The following is a 12,288-nucleotide window of genomic DNA, read 5'->3' as shown; positions in this document are numbered from 1 at the left end:
AGAAAAGGTGGTATTTATACCAAGAGATCCATCCACAGGTAAGCCAATTTAGGTCACCCCCACTGATAATCTTCCTTTAATCTTTTTAAGCGTTGCTTGAATGAAAACCTTGTCGATCACATCTGAATCGCATGCTCCTTTTAAGATGTTCATTACCTGCCTCTCTTTTATTAAGGCCGATTGAACCGGCCTTCATTAAAAGAGAGGCAGGTAATGTACATCTCAAAAGGAGCATGGGATTCAGATGTGATCGACAATTGCAAAAATTGCCCACCATCCCTAAGTTAAGATAAAGGAAGACTTAATGACACAGGAAAACATAAAAAGGAGACACGTTAGCTAAAGTACAGTTGGATGTAGGACGTTTGGGTATTCAACTGGTGAACCAACCGCTTAATGAGCAACGACTCTAGATTGGGTAGTTCCTGGGGGTTTTGCGTTTGCCTTATGTTGTAAGAATCGTCTCTTATCCCACGATGAGAATCGATTCTGACCCTTTAGAAAAAGATTTACCCAGATTTTGCAAAATCATTATGGTGCCGTCAGTATTAAATTAGTACATAAAATTCCTTAACCATTGGGTCTTTCTTTGAATCGGCCGAGTTCCTTCTTGACCTCAAATGTAGTATATAAATATACTTGCCGAAAGTGTAACTCTGGGACTTATGTAGGATCTACAAAGGCTGTAAACCCAGAAGGGGTTGATTAATAATCAAATATTAGGGAACAGAAAATAAAACCAGTACACCTTAAATCAGGAGACGTCAACATAAACCAAGAATGAATTTACCGTTCGCTTAAACATTTGGAGTTCTATTTTGTAGCCAAAATAAATATCCCAATAAAGTGAGTAGTATTAATCCTGATACTAGAAAACTACACAGTTTGGTGCAGCAGACTGCCTAGTGCCGCAACCAAAAACAGCTGGGTCAGGTGAAGAAGATTGTAGAGGAAGTTTGTTGATGTGTATTACATTTTATGCAATAAACATAATGTACTTACTTTACCTCTGTGCCACAAGTCTATGTATATAATCAAAGCAGCTAATGTTAGAAGTTTTCTGCACGAGGCCACATCTACGTTGCAACACTGAAAATGTGAAAGTGGGACTGATTTATGCGTCACTTTGTCTTTGGAACCACCCCTGCTAGATGGAAATGGCTTACTCTTGTGTTTGTTGTGTTCTTGGATTTCCTATCAGTTTTACCTTTCTGTTTTTTTTTTCTTTCATTGTGAGATCTTGCTTGTACACTGACTCATTAAACAGATGAAGAAAAAGGAACCTCGACAGGAAAACAGAATTAGAAAATACAGGGTAAATTACAGCTGTATCCAACCTTTCATAGGTTCGGTCGAGTATGTATAGTACGAGAATTAGTCCCTTGATAAAACTCGGTTCCACTCCTCTTTCTCTTTCCCTGTTCAGGAACACCTGGGAAAATAACCATTTGTTTACTCGGCAACAGAATAAGTTTCATTTAGTGGCAGCCTCGTTTTTGTATGGAAAGGCTGCAACAACACAGAGTCACGCCAGAAACTACTGTGAATGCCTGCTTCTGTGTAAGTATAACTGCTCGCATCTTAAACGTAAATAGATCGCGTTTGTATTTGCACTTATAATGTTTTTCCCATTTACACATACACACACACACACATGCACACGTAGAATCTGCGAAAGGGCAAAGAAATTGAATACATTTTTTTCAGAGGCGAAATATGAGAGAGATAATGAATATTTTATGAATGTTTTCACCATAGTGACCGTGTCGTGGCTGTTTTGATTTGACGCATATATTTAAGGAGCAGTGAATAATCACGTCTTGGGTTCTCTCTCTCTCTCTCTCTCTCTCTCTCTCAAATCTGGCTGCGACCAAAACAGATGACTAACTTCAAGGTACATGAGGCAAGTCTGTAGGGTCGCACGCGAACCCACACACTGTCCATCTTACCCTGCCGACTAATCTCCTAACAACAAGCATCTTTGTGCGCCAAACGCGCCTTTAGAAGAAACACAGTATACGTCACGCAGCATTTGCACATATATTATCATTCATATTAATGTTTTGTTAAATGTATCATTATTACCCCATGCATTACGATGTCAGCATTTCAGCTAGGTGCATCATAGCTCATTCGTTCCTTGTACATCAACTTACATATACGTACATCTTTCCATCCTTCAGCAAACACAGAAAATAACCGTATGAGACCAATAATTAGTTCCATAACTTGTTCCATAACTTACAAGATCTCAAAATATTTAACAAAATTATGGTCACCATTGCTAGGAACTATTTCTGGCACCAATCTTGTTAATTCTTTAGATTTGACTGACAAAATCAACGGCATTGCAATCAATTCAGATTCACGGTTAATAAGTTTTGGTGTATGTTCCTTATTCACTAAAGGTCTCATTGACTCTGTATTGGAATACCTTGAAGATGAATTGCATAAATTTGATTTACCATTAACAATTAGCTAGGTAATAAAATTAATAAGATTATGCATATGTGATTGTAAATTTATATTCAACAGGGAAAATTTTAAACAAACTTTTGGTATGGCAATGGTAAACCCACTTTCGTCACTTCTTTCAAATTTATATATGGCATTTTTTTACGCCTTTTCATCCGCAAGATTTTCCATTTTCCTGTGACATGGTACCGTTATGTCGATGATATTTTAACCATCGTCCCCAATGATTTGGATGTAAATAGCATTTTGGCTCAACTAATTGATCAAATCCCTTCTATCAAATTTACAATTGAGTTAGAGAAAAGTGATTGTTTACCTTTTTTGGAAATGTATACCGAAAGGAAACCTTTCAATTGTAAATTTAGTATTTATAAGAAAAAATACAAATATTTCGACATATGTACACTATCATTTAGGACATCATATGTATATAAAAATGTCATTTTGTTTCATCAATGTTTCTTCGAGCCTTGCGAATAGTCACGCCTGAGTTTTAGATCAAGAATTTAAAAGCCTCAGAAAAATATGAACAGATTTCTGCTATCCATCCCATTTTAATTTCAATGTAAGTAAAGGATTATTTTCTTTTGACATAGTTTTAATTTTCCTTCATGGCTGTAGCTTTGTATAATCATCACTTTTTTTTATTTCTTTGTGATTTAAAATCAAACACACACACACATACACACATACAAACACACACACACACGTGTGTATATATATATATATATATATATAATATATATATATATATATAGTATATATATATAATATATCTATATACAATATATATATATATATATATATATATATATATATATATATATATATATATATATATATATATATATTATATATATATATATATATATATATATATATATATAAGGGTCCGAACAGGACCGAAAGTACTTGGCTATCTCGCTTTTTCATTTTTTCCTTCGTGGCAAAAAAAACTTTATTTATACATAGCATCACGTTTTATATACTTCGTGATCAAGTTATTCATATATTAATATATATATATATATATATATATATATATATATATATATATATATATATATATATACTATATTCACCCCATACTGTTACTAATTGCCTTTAATTTCCCAAAATTCTTTCCTTGATCGAGTTAATCTCTTATCTCTGAGGGACAATTTCATCCTTTCGTTTAATTTCAGTGGTGAATGAGAGAACAACACCAGCCTTTACCCTTTACAATTAAAGAGGGCAAAGTTCTCATGTATAATACACCTCTGGATTAATGCAGTCTGTTTATAATGCAGGATACCTGTATTGAAATGATGTATAGTTTAATGTTGTTGATTATTCATTCGAGCTTTTGCAATACGAAATCACTTGTAAACACAAACACAATCACGTATGATGTTGGCCGTGCTTTGCATCATGCTCTTTCGACAGTAAATGAATTCCTAAAGCTTTACATTTTGCTGGACTTGGACATTCACAATAATTTTTTATTATGTTCTGATTTTTTTAAAATCAATGTTTTTAATATACAGTTACCTACCAAGATTATGAACGGAAAATTGTATTTACGCAAATTGTTTGTAATAGAAATACATTGATGATAAGCGATGAGAAATGATAGTTCCTTTAAGCCAGTTTCTAATAATAATAATAATAATCATACTATAATGGGCGTAATGTCTGTCTGTCTGTCATTCAATCACGGCCAAATGGCTGGTCAGATGGCCATGAAACTTGGCAGGGTAATGGTGGGGACCCCTAAGATGGTTTGTAATGGGGTTTCATCCAACCTACCCCCCTCCTTTGTAGGGGGTGGGGGTGAAAAGGGATTCCCTGAAACGGAGCTGTTTCTGGCCGTGAAACGAGGCTGGTTATTCCTGTAGACTTAGTTACTTTACGAATTTTCATACATAATTCCTGTACAACTTCCCCCAGAGGAAGTCGAGAATATTTCAGCTCGGACACAATAGAAGATGAAAATTATCATCAATATCCAAAAGATTTTTTGAATAACTTAAATCCATCGGCACTGCCAGTGCACAAAATAACGTTGAAGAAGTACTGCCCAGTAATGTTGCTTCGGAATTTCGATCCTGCCAATGGACATTGCAACGGAATGAGGTACACCGTTATGGAGCTAAACTCCCACGTCATCGAAGCAGTGATAGCAATGGGCCCTCACACCGACAAACGTCTGTTCATCCCCCGGATTCCTCTGATGCCTTCGGACCACCAGTTTCCGTTCCAGTTACGGCGCAGGCAGTTTCCCATCAACCTGGCCTTCTCATTCACTGCAAACAAGTCGCAGGGCCAGACTTTGGATCGTGTTGGTGTGTTTCTGCCGTCACCCATGTTCACACATGGCCAACTGTATGTGGCGATGAGCAGAGCAACTGACTCTGCCAACTTGAAATTAAGCTGTGGACAAACTGATAATATTGTGTACAAAGAGGTTCTGTAGTAGGTATGTATAAAAATCGCCCTTATTTTAATATTGCTGAACAAATAGTACATATGAATTTTTCACTTCTGCACCCGTATTTTATCACCCATCGTAGATGGGTAAGTTTGCTAGTAATAATAATAATAATGATAATAATAATAATAATAATAATAATAATAATAATAATAATAATAAATAATAATAATGACTGAAGGGATAAAGTTACCAGAAGGGAACAACATCAAACACATAGATGAGACGGGTTACAAATACCTGGGAATAATGGAAGGAGGGGATATAAAACACCAAGAGATGAAGGACACGATCAGGAAAGAATATATGCAGAGACTCAAGCGGATATTCCAGTCAAAACTCAACGCCGGAAATATGATAAAAGCCATAAACGCATGAGGCAGTACCAGTAATCAGACACAGCGCAGGAATAGTGGAATGGACGAAGGCAAAACTTCGCAGCATAGACCAGAAAACCAGGAAACATGCAAATACACAAAACACTACTCCCAAGAGCAAATACGGACAGACTATACAATAAAACACCAAGAGAGGGAGGGGACTACTAAGCATAGAGGACTGCGTCAGCATCGAGAACAGAGCACTGGGGCAATATATGAAAACCAGTGAAGACGAGTGGCTCAAGAGTGCATGGGAAGAAGGACTAATAAAAGTAGACAAAGACCCACAAATATACAGAGACAGGAGAATGACAAGCAGAACAGAGGAATGGCACAACAAACTAATGCACGGACAATACATGAGACAGACTAAAGGACTAGCCAGCGATGACACATGGCAATGGCTACTGAGGGGAGAGCTCAAGAAGGAAACTGAAGGAATGATAACAGCGGCACAAGATCAGGCCCTAAGAACCAGATATGTTCAAAGAACGATAGATGGAAGTAACATCTCTCCCATATGTATGAAGTGCAATACGAAAAATGAAACCATAAACCACATAGCAAGCGAATGTCCGGCACTTGCACAGAACCAGTACAAAAAGAGGCATGATTCAGTAGCAAAAGCCCTCCACTGGAGCCTGTGCAAGAAACGCCAGCTACCTTGCAGTAATAAGTGGTACGAGCACCAACCTGAAGGAGTGATAGAGAAAGATCAGGCAAAGATCCTCTGGGACTATGGTATCAGAACAGATAGGGTGATACTGCAAACAGACCTGACGTGACGTTGATTGACAGAATCAAGAAGAAAGCATCACTCATTGTTGTTGCAATACCATGGAACATCAGAGTTGAAGAGAAAGAAAAGGAAAAAATGGATAAATATCAAGACCTGAAAATAGAAATAAGAAGGATATGGGATATGCCAGTGGAAATTGTACCCATAATCATAGGAACACTAGGCACGATCCCAAGATCCCTGAAAAGCAATCTGGAAAACCTAGAGGCTGAAGTAGCTCCAGGACTCATGTGCAGAAGAGAGTGATACTAGAAACGGCGTACACAGTAAGAAAAGTGATGGACTCCTAAGGAGGCAGGACGTAACCCGGAACCCCACACTATAAATACCACCCAGTGGAATTGGAGGAGTTTGATAGACAAAAATATAATAATAATAATAATATAATAATTTTTAAAAAATAATAATAATAATAATAAAAATAATAATAAATAATAATAATAACTACAAATCATCTTACTATAAAGGTAATTTTTTCGTAAAAAATTTTAAAACTTCTTTCATATTTGATCATTATTTGCCCCAAAAACAACAACACGATTCACAACTTGATTAATTATTTCACAGTGTATTGGAATTACATTCTTGTGCACAAATTTAAGGAAATGAAAATTAATACCTTAGCTTCCAGAAATAATCAAATATGAATAGAACACTTATAAAATCAAAGTATATCATATCTCTCTCTCTCTCTCTCTCTCTCTCTCTCCTCTCTCTCTCTCTCTCTCTCTCTCTCTCTATATATATTATATATATATATATATATATATATATATATATATATATATATATATATATATATATATATATATAAGTAAGCGAATACCACAGGAAAAATAATAGTCAGCTTATTTATGAAGTCACGTGCATCTACAGTGATTTTTTAAGCATATATATATATATATATATATATATATATATATATATTATATATATATATATATATATATATATATGTATATATATTATATATAGTTATATATAGTATATATATGTATATATATATATATATATATATATATATATATATATATATATATATATATATGTATATATAGTATATATATATATATATGTATATATATATATATATATATATATATATATATATTTATATATATATAAATGTATGTATGTAGTATGTATTACCAGTATATTATTTATTCTGATTTTATCAAATAACTTTGCTTATTACAACATCACTCGCTAACGATAATGAACAGAACATGCAGAACATATGAAAGTAAAGTAACCACATGACAGGGTCTATTAACTAGAGCAGGATTTATTTTTCCCTTTCCTTCATTTTGCCGATGTTCCTGTCTGTAAATACGCTAAGCGAATTTATAAATGCTAAGAAAGCACGAGATGTCCTTGAATAACTTGAAACTACATGGCAGCATCTTTATGCTGGGAGTTTCCGTGTTATTTTTTTTCTTTTCTCTCTTGTAATCATGGCGATTACAGTATCACGTCCGTCCATGTAATCAGAATTCTGCCAGAGATACGATAATCATTAGGCTTCCTTGAACTTGGCTATCCCAGTGAAATGACCGCCTCTCACCAGAGCTATAATTATGCAAATTTTATAGATAATTGTCGGATAATTTGCTCACCAGCAACTGCTTCCTAGTGTTGCCATTTACCTCAATGATTATTACAGGCGTTATTGCATGCCGTGGCGCGCAATAACAGTCTATTGTTCGACTGTTTGCTGCGTGAATGGAGGCATTTCTTTGGCTATTTTTTGATGAATTATTCAGAGTTAGGCTCAAGTCCTTTGTTGTGTCTAACAAATCATCTGGAATTCTCTGAAATGGAAGACTCATTTTTTTTTAACTTTATGGTTATGATGATTTATTAGAAAATAGAGAAAATGATTTTAGTTAACCTGTCGACTGCTGTAGACAAATCTTGCGATTAATGGTGAATATTCAACTTGAATCAATACGTAAATCACAAAACAGTTTATGGTGAATATTCGGCTTGCGTAAGTTCGTAACTCACAAATCAATTTATGATGAATATTCAGCTTTAGTCAGTTCGTAACTCACAAATCAATTTATGATGAATATTCAGCTTAAGTCATTCAGTAACTCTGAAAATAATTATCGGTGAATAGTCAACTTGGGTCAGTTCTCGACACAGTCAGTGACTCGCAAACAATTTATGGTATTCAGCTTAAGTCAGTCAGTGACTCACTCAACAATTTATGGTGAATATTCAGTTTGGGTCAGTTCGTAACTTACAAATAGATCTATGACAAATATCAAGCTTGAGTAAGTTCATAACTCAGAGAACAATTTATGGTGAATACTCTGCTTAAGTCAGATCCCAATTAACATAACAATTTATGGTGAACTGAATAATCACCTTGAGTCAGTTCCTAACTCACGAAACTGTTTATGGTGAATATTCAGGTTGGTTTAAGATCGTAACTCAGAAACCAATTTATGGTGAATACTCAGCATGAGTCAGTTCATGACTCACAAAACAATGTATGGAGAATATTCATCTTGGATCAGTTCATAAATAAGAATGTAATTTATTGTGAATGTTGTGCTCGATTCAGTGTGTAACTCACAAAACATTTTACGGTGATTATTCAGCATAGGTCCAATTCGTAACTCAGAAAACAATTAGTGGCGAATATTCAGAACGAGTCAGTTAGTAAACCTCGAAAAAAATTTATGATGAATATTCAGCTTGAATCAGTTTGTAACTAACAAGACAATCATGGAGAATATTGAGCTTGGTCAATTCATAACTCAGAAAATAATTTATGATGAATATTCAGCTTTGGTCAGTTCGTAACTCTCAAAATAATTTATGGAAAATATTAAGCATAAATCAGTTCGTAATTAAGAAAATGATTAATGGGTATATTTAACTTGATACAGTTCGTAACTAATTTATGGTGACTATTCAGCTTAGTTCAGCTCATAACTCAGAAAAAAATTGGTGAATTTTCAGCTTAATACGGGTCATAATAAACAAAACAATTTATTGTGAACATCCAGCTTAGGTCACTTCATAACTCAGAAAATAATTCATTGTGAATATTCAGTTCGAGTTAGTTCGTAACAAAAAATAATATTTCTGGTAATTATGCAGCTTGTCATTTCGTAATTCAGAAAACAATTTATGGTGAATTTTCAGCCTGAATCATTTTGTAACTAATAACGGATTTTATTGTGAATATTCATTTCGGGTCAGTTCATAATTCGCAAAAAAATTTGTGGTGAAAATTCAGATTAAGCCAGTTCGTAACATACAAAATAGTTTATGGTAAATATTCAGGATAAGTCAGTTTATAACTCCCAAAACAATATATGGTGAATATTCAGGATGAGTCAGTTTGTAACTCCGAAAACAATATATGGTGAATATTCAGCTTGAGTCAGCGCATAACTCAGAAAACATTTAATAGTGCATATTCATCTTGACTCATTTTTCAATTCAGATAAAAATTGAAGGCGAATATTCAACGTGAGTCAATTCGTAATTCACAATACAATCTCTGGCGATTATTTATGGTGAATACTCACGAAAAAGTTATAGTGAATATTCAGCTTAAGTAAGTTCGTATATCACAAAACAATCTATGGTGAATTTTCATCTTCAGTCAGTTCATAACTCACAAATAAATTTTTGGTGACTATTCATCTTGGGTTAGCTTGTAACTCACAAAACAATTTATGGTCAATATTCAGCTTGATTCAGTTCGTAACTCAGAAAACAATTTAAGGTGAATATTGAGTATAGTTCGTAACTCACAAATCAATTTCTGGAGAATACAGGGTATGTATAGTTTGTAACTCGTAAAACGATCGACAATCAACGCCATGAAAACAGACGGCTGTTATTATAAGACAGTTCCATAGGGAACAAGAGCCGAGCGAAATTAATAATCACAGTGACCATAGGCAGGTGTCACCTGACACCTTTAATCAGAAATTATCGGTCGTCATTATAAATCTTTATCTGGGCGAGCTCAGCTGCAAAGGATTCGCTTTGTTCGAGAAGTCATTATTTTTTACGCGGATGATGAATGCACCCGTCTCTTGATTTAGGCTCCTAATCCGTTCTGATCTATTCTCTAACGAGAAATTGGGGCAACATGACACTTTTTTATAGTTGGTATAAGAATAGTATTCATTCTTTCCTTTGCATTGTATTGTAAATTATATTATATAAATATATAAAAGCGAATGCCAAAGGAAAATGATAGGCAGAATTACTAGTGCTTTCATGGATTTCTGCCTAACATTTTCCTGTGGTATACGCTCATTTAATGAAGTCAAGTGCATCTACTGTGATTTTTGAGCATATATATATATATATATATATATTATATATATATATATATATATATATATATATATATATATATATATATATATATATATATATATAATATATAATAATATATATATATATATATAATATATATATATTATATATATATATATATATATATATATATATATATATATATCTATATATATATATATATATATATATATATATATATATATATATATATATATATATATATATATATAATATAATATATATATATTGTGACGAAGTGCCAAGTATCTGGTTACTGCACTTACCAATCCTTAAATGAGTACCTCACAACAGCCAGACACCTGAACCTTCATCACAGGTAAAATTCGACTGAATACTCTAAAGGTAACAGTGATCCCTTAAACAACTTATCAGTATTGCAGAAAATCAGACTAAGTTCATTAAAACAGGTGTGGGGTAATCTTATATGTAATTAAATTAATTAAAGGGCATCACTCCATCAACAACTTTAAAAGTCTAAGTATTTCCCTGATTTCTGAAGTCTAAGTACTTCCCTGGTTCTAACTCACTTCAACTAAATTGAAGGAAAACAGCTCAATGGTCGCTCTATGTTTCTACTTATACAAAAATTATGCATATATACTGGTGAAAAAGAAAACAATTATAAAAAAAATGCAAAAATGTAATATTAAACTCAAAATTTATAAGTGAAATTCACAGTCTCGGGGAAATTTACTGTTACTTGAAAAAAGGCAAGTTTAATAAATTCTTGAATTTATTAAGTAAAATTAAATCAAAGTTAATTTATCGCAAAATTCAAGAAAATTGATTCAATCGAAATTCAAGTGTTAGGCAATAACTAAAAGTTGGAAATTAATTCACAAATGCTAAACAACAATAAAACTTGAAAAGAATTCTAAGTAAGTGCAAATTAATTCACAAGTGATAAATTCAATTAAATGTGCAATGATTAATAAATGAAAACAATTAAGTCAATCAAATTGTGAATGCAAATGAAAACACAGAAAAAGGTGGAAAATACCAAAATTGCAAAAAGCATTAATCAAACAGAACATAAAATAAAAACACACACTTCAATAAGAAAAATGGATAAATGCATAAAAAATCACTTCAAATGAAACAAACACAAAACATAAAAATGCTATGTGTAAAAAATGAAATTTGCACCAATCCACTGTAACTGTTAGTTGCAACTAATAAATCTTACAATAACACATCACCTTGGTACTAATTTTCTCTGCTGCATCTAGCTCCAAAATTTCATCACACAATTTACAATATTTCAAAAAAAGAAAAGGCGCCATTACACACTTGTACAATGTTTGTCCAGATTCTACATTAAACACTAGATAATACTAAATAACTCTAAGAAATACGGAATCTAAAATTCACGCGTGACCATTCAGTAAGTATTAAATCTTTATGTTACTTTAATGTAAAATCATATATGGCGTGGGAGAGAGAGAGGAAGATGACCTCTGTAAGCCAGGAATTCAAACTGTAATGAGCGGTCCCTCTCTTTTTTGGACGCATAGTTCAGCTATTACCATAAAAATTCTCTTTCAAAACAATATCTAAAGAGAAATAGATATTACAATCACAAATAACATTTATTATTACGTGATTTAAGATGATAAAAGTATTTTAATATGAAGGGAATGATGATTCACAAAGAAAGCAACACTAAATGACCTCATTCCCCAAAGATGACGTATGCTTAAACAGAAGGTTCTAGAATGATCTTACGTAAAGATGATGCAATGCCTTAGGAACAGGGTAAAATCTTCACGTGAATTCTCGACAAAGAAGTACGCGTCTGAAACAGACTT

The sequence above is a fragment of the Macrobrachium nipponense genome, chromosome 4 (assembly GCF_015104395.2).
Source record: "Macrobrachium nipponense isolate FS-2020 chromosome 4, ASM1510439v2, whole genome shotgun sequence".
Classification (NCBI taxonomy): domain Eukaryota; kingdom Metazoa; phylum Arthropoda; class Malacostraca; order Decapoda; family Palaemonidae; genus Macrobrachium; species Macrobrachium nipponense.
Note: the sequence above shows the minus strand (reverse complement) of the source record.